This window comes from Peromyscus leucopus, chromosome 5 (assembly GCF_004664715.2).
Source record: "Peromyscus leucopus breed LL Stock chromosome 5, UCI_PerLeu_2.1, whole genome shotgun sequence".
NCBI classification, from domain to species: Eukaryota; Metazoa; Chordata; class Mammalia; order Rodentia; family Cricetidae; genus Peromyscus; species Peromyscus leucopus.
In genome coordinates, this window is record NC_051067.1 from 50,843,204 (window position 1) to 50,849,203 (window position 6,000).

Sequence of the window (6,000 nt, forward strand, 5' to 3'; positions counted from 1 at the left end):
TCTCAGACAGATGCAGCACAGCCATAGGGATCAGGAGCAGAAAGAGAAAATGAATGTAAGCCCTGAAGAGACTGTGGACACACACACACACACACACACACACACACACACACAGCACACACACAAGCACACACACTTGTACACACACATGCAGACTCATGCACTGATTTGACAGAGCTTATTGGGTCATTGACACTCAGATTCAAGCGAGGACCAAGCTCATTCAGAGCTTTCACACTGAGCCTTTATGTTCAAACATCTGTCCACATTTGACTTAATCTTCAGAGCAGTGTGATAGGTTGCATACTTCTTTTATCTGCATTTCACAGATGATGGAACAGCTCTAAGATGTTAATAACTTTGTCCAGTCAGTGGCCTTTGTGATATTTGCACTTGGACTATTGGTTGTCCTTCCCCATGTTGCGCCTGGTCCAGTCCTGACCTTGGCAGTATGCTGCCAAGAGCCTGAGCTGTTGATGGTTATGTTTTTATAGCTACTAAGTGGACCTGCTCAACTAAGAAATGCTTTGTGAATTCATGAGATTTCCATTAGATTATTCCATTAGATTATTATCAAATTAAGTGAACCAAGTGAATATATTCTTTTCTGGGTAAAAATAAAATATATGCAAAAAACATCAGGTCTGGGAGCATGGAGATGCATTGGAGTTGCCTATGAATCCTGAGGAAAGCATTAAATACAATACTAATTTCTAGCATCTTCTATTGCATTTTGTCCTTTTGAAATAAACGTTTAGAAGACATGGTCTATGTATGGCCATCAAAATCAGTATTTTATCCTATGATCTCAACCTCAAATACTCTTCTCCATGCAGCCATTATTTTCAATCATGTTTATTTGTTTCCAGAAAAGAAATAATGCAGATATAAACTAAGTTATGTAATGAAATTTCTTTCCAAGAAAAAATCATGCCACATGCTGGGGAAGGCACTGAGCTGCATCTGGGGAGGAGGGACTAAATAATGGGGAAAATCCCTGGGCTGGAAATGAAGAAGACAGGCTGATAGCTCCTCTCTATAGTTTTGAAAGTCATTTCACCTTTCCAGACCTCTGTTCTTTGTTTGTAAGTGGAGAGTGTAAAGATGTTCTTCCAGGTTCATCACACAAAATTGTTGCTCACTTCCTTGGGTTTTCACTGATATTTAGGAAAGACCAGTGTCTCTTTCTGGCCTGGGATCCTTGGGTTATCAGCTCCTCCCTTTTCCCTTCACTTTCCTGCAAATACATACTGGGTCTCTGGTATCTTTTGCCACAGCCTTCATTACTCTAAGGCATCCTGCTGCCTCTCAGACGAGGGCATTAGCTTCCTGATGGCCACTTGACTTCCATTCAGACCACATAAAAACATATCTGGTACTCATCAGAGTACACTCTGAGGAACCTAATGAGACCTGCTCAAACCCAACTGTGCTTTCCCATGCATTTGCAGTGAGCCCTGTCACACTGCCATGAATTAGCACATCTGATGGGACCTGACTCACTCGTTCTTATTCCATTTTGCTTCCTTATCTCTGGCTTTACTCTTTCTTTTCTTGAATGTGTCTCATTGTCTTCTCCCCTCGGGGCCCTGGCACAGCCCTCTAGCACTTGACATCGCTTGACACTTCCAGTTATCATTCACTTTTCCCTAGCGCGCACGTGTGTTTGTGTGTGTGTGTGTGTGTGTTTGTCTGTCTCTCTCTGACTCTCTCTGTCTCTCTCTCTCTCTCTCTCTCTCTCTCTCTGTCTCTCTGTCCTGGGAACCTATGTTCTATTCCCTTTAAAACTGAAAGAGTTTAATTTTTAAAGGCATATTAGAATATCCCCTTGTTAGCAAATACTGATATAGCTTAAAGGCAAGATAGATGTAATTGGGTCACAGTTATTTATAATTTGTTGTCTCTCCCTCACTATGGCACAGTATAACCTCCAAGCGGACAAGGCCTCATCTGTTATCCTCATTCCCTAAAGCACACCTTTCCCTGCAGGAGACTTATAAATATTTATTAAAGGTGTGGCTGTATAATCAGAAAATAGCGTAGGCTTAGTCGCCCTCAAAGACATTAATCACTGCTTATAGATTGCTCCAATATGTCTGCTGCTTCAGTGGATAAGAATGGAAAAAACTTCAGTGGATAAGAGAGGAAAATGAAAAGAGAAGGGACAGAGGGACAGACAGTGGTACAAACAGAAAATTGCCCAAGTTGTTTTGAAAGACTACTTGGGAAATTTCAATTCAGTTGTGTCTTTGATCTACAAGGAGGGTGAAAGTCATTTCTGTGTGCTTCTACAGAGACTTTTTTGGCTAAGCCGAGCACATTCACAATCAGAAAGTTAGTTGAATGAAGACTCAAAAAGTAAAACATTGAGTTCTTGAACTGCTAATGGCAAACCCTTATCTTTTTATGGGTGTGACAATAATGCATTGACACCAGTATTCAGTCTATATCAGGAGCAGACACCAAAGATACCATGAGTTGAAACAATGTACTGAAAAGCAGCTACCCTCTCCTGGGTGTCTCCCAGAGAGCACAGCAAAGTTATTTGCTCTTCTTGCTGATTGTCACAGTAACTTTGTAGAGTAGCACACCATATTAATATATTAAAAATGCTGACAGGAACATGGAAACCAGAAGAATGTCTTATCTGTCAGTTAAGTGATGTAGCCTCCTGCCTAGATGCTAGCAATTCAGGGGCTTTCTGTTTGCTGCCAATTGAGGTTTGACAGCTGTTGATAAAATATTTACATTCTGATTTCAGTCACATTGACAGTACTTTTGGGTCTCTGGTAGATGATAATTATATGTTAGGAAAACATTTAAAAATTGAGACTGATCCTATTGAACAGAATGATCTGCCTTTAAAACTGAACAAAAATGGCCATCTGTCTTCCAAAGGACATACCTATGATGAAAGTCAGACATGGGAGGTGGGGGAGATGGCTCAGTCGGTAAAGTGCTTGGCGCCCAAAGATGGGGAGCAGAGCTCCCTAGCACCACTGTAAAAAGTCATGCACAGTGGCACACACGTTTCATTTTAGTGCAGTGAGGGGACAATGGAAATAAGAAACTTTGTGGATTAGCCAGATCAGTGAGCAACTCTGTCTCAATAAACAAAGTAGAAAGTGATTGAGGAAGACACCCAGCATCAATCTCTGGCCTTCACATACGTGTGCTCACACATGCATATGCACACGAACAAGTCAGAAAGAGATGTTCACAATGAAGAACTTATACTACATGTTACAGGTATGTAACAAAAGGGAATATCATTTGCAACCCAGCTCTCTTGTTTATCCATGTATTCTTAATCATCACTGAGCATGTGCTTCTCTTCCTTTCTCTCAGTCCTATGCACAGAAAAAAGTACTTGCTGTTCTTGCAGAGGATCTGGGTTCAGTTCTCAGCACCTACATGGTGGCTCACAGCCACCTATAACTCCAGTTCCAGGGGATCCAGTGCCTTCTTCTGAGCTCCGCAGGCACCAGGCATGCATGTGATGCACATGCATGCATACAGGCAAACACTCATATGCATAAATAGAAGAAGTATTTTTAAATGAATAAAATGAATCTTTAAGAAAAAATTACAGCAATATAGTCATAGCAAGCAAGAGAAACTGGGTGATTACTTTCATGAGAATTCAGGTTTAAAGTTTTTAGGTGGTGGGTTTTAACCAAAAGAGGGATTTTGAACAAAGTTTCAATACAGAGAAATACAATTACAGTCTGAGAGAAGCAAGAAGGTTCTTATGCTCATGATGAAAAAGTTGTGGAAATAGACTTGAAAATTAAAGGCATGACCTCTGTGCAAGCAGCATATGTGTGAGGCCAGAGGAAACCTTCACAGCACATTGAAGAAAGCCTTAAAGGGAGCTTGTAATGTGATAACACAGACCATGTGTGTGCATGCGCGTGTGTGTGTGTGTGTGTGTGTGTGTGTGTGTGTGTGTGTGTTCACTACATTTACATTCCAACGTATCATAGGGAAAAGAGGAAATTCAATTTACAAAATTTCTCATTATTCCAAGGCTGCAAACCCTATCCAATTTCAACAAGTTCTCTAAGCAAGATAGTTATTTAATTCTTGCTGCATGTTCCTGGGACAGGAGTGCTAGGTGACCTGTACTGGTGCTTTAATAAGCAGCCTGTTCCTTTGATGAGCTGGAAATCCAGTGTGATGATAAGCTGTCTTTGAATACTGTGTTTTTGAATACTGTGAGTTGTTCACGATGGTACCTGATTCAAGCAATGTGATCAAGCTGCCATGATTTGTGTCTTTGGTTTGTTTGGAGTCCCAGAGCCTTCACAGGGATAGACTCAAAGACATTTTGGAGGAAATGTTTATAAAAGGAGGTGGTGATTGGCATGCAAGTTAAAAGAGGAAGCAATGTGTTTGTGTGACTTCAGGGGCATGGGAATACAACTTTAAGAAAAGAGCAATATGAAACTCAATTATAAGACTCAACTAGCTAGATTGGTTGATTGACTGATTGATTGCCAAACATATTTTAAGACGAAACTATAAAATGGGTATGTCTTTATCCTTTGACAAACAGAAACATTACTATGTGTGTAAATTGGACTTGATACATTCCATTTTTCTTTATTTTTAAATGTATTTTAGTCTGCAAACAAGTATACATTGTATTAATATGCTGAGTATATAATATTCCCATCATACCCCATCCTCTCTTCCCTTACCCTTCACATTATTCTTCTTTGTTTCCCCAAATAAATTTACTTATAGTTCCATATCATATGCACATGCTTGATATTGTATATTATATAGAATCAGACCCCAAATGAGAGAAAACTTACAATATTTATCTTTCTTAGAGGACAGAGTTTAAGTAAAAAAAAAAAAAATCCTGAGGACAGCAAGGGATCATAGATATGAAGGCAATGCAAGTGACTGCTTCTAGATATTGATGGTCACACATAGGATGTGAAATACCAGGATGGATAAAGGCAGAAAGGCAGAATGAAAGTGACTCTGTGTTAAAGGAGCTTGCATTTTATCTTAAAGAGAAAAGTACTGAATTGGCTTGACATGGACAAGGGACAGGGGTAACATTGATGGGCAGCGACATTCAGCTTTTAAAGTATGCATAGAACACTATACTTTAATAGTATAGTCTATGAGCACTTTCATGTGCTTTGATTATAAGAGTAGTGCAATGCTTGTTATAGACGTGTCAGTAGTCATAGATGTTATGATTTAAATGATTTCATGCCCAAAAATGATTATGTTGAGACCCTGACTTCCAAAGCGATGACATTTGAAGGCAGTGTTTGGAAGGTGCTTGGGGATAAGGACCGAACCATCAGGAATGGGGCTAGAGACCTAATAAACAAATTTAAGGGCTCTCATTAACTCCTTCTGCTACATGACTATATGAAGACTTAATAGAAAGACATTGGGTATGAGCCAAGAAGACTCAATCTTGAATTTCTTTTCCTCCTAAACTGTAAAAACTAGATAGATGGTGTGCTGGTAATTTTTGTCAACTTGGCACAAGGTAGAATCATTTGGGAAGAGGGAATCTTAACTGTGAAAAAACCCATCAAGTTGGCATGTAGGCACATCCATTTTCTTAATTATTGATGTGGGAGGGCTCAGCCCACTGTGGATGGTGCCACTTCTGGCCAGGTGATCCTGGGTTGTATAAGAAAGCAGGCTGAGCAAGTCTTGGAGTACAAGCCAGTGAGCCTCCGTGGCCTCTGCTTCAATTTCTGCCCCCAGGTTCTTGCTTTGTGTTCCTGTCACCTTCCCTTCATGATGAACTATAACTTGTAAGATGAAATAAACCCTTTTCTCCCCGAGTTGCTTTTCATCATGGTGTTTATCACAGCAACAGAAAGCCAACTAGAATAAAAATCAGTATTAAACAGTGGGATGTTGTTATGACAGACCTAACTGTAGGTGGGATGGGCAATAAGAGCAATGTCAAGTTCAGGGCTTTGAATCTCTTATACCGTTTTTGCTCCCAGTAATAGC

General features: G+C 40.0%; 1 protein-coding gene across 2 annotated transcripts in view; it reads left to right on the top strand.

Annotated features, from left to right (window-relative positions):
• Positions 1–6,000, top strand: part of Chrm3 (cholinergic receptor muscarinic 3) — a 528,165-nt gene that overhangs the window by 219,718 nt on the left and 302,447 nt on the right. The window lies entirely within an intron of this gene.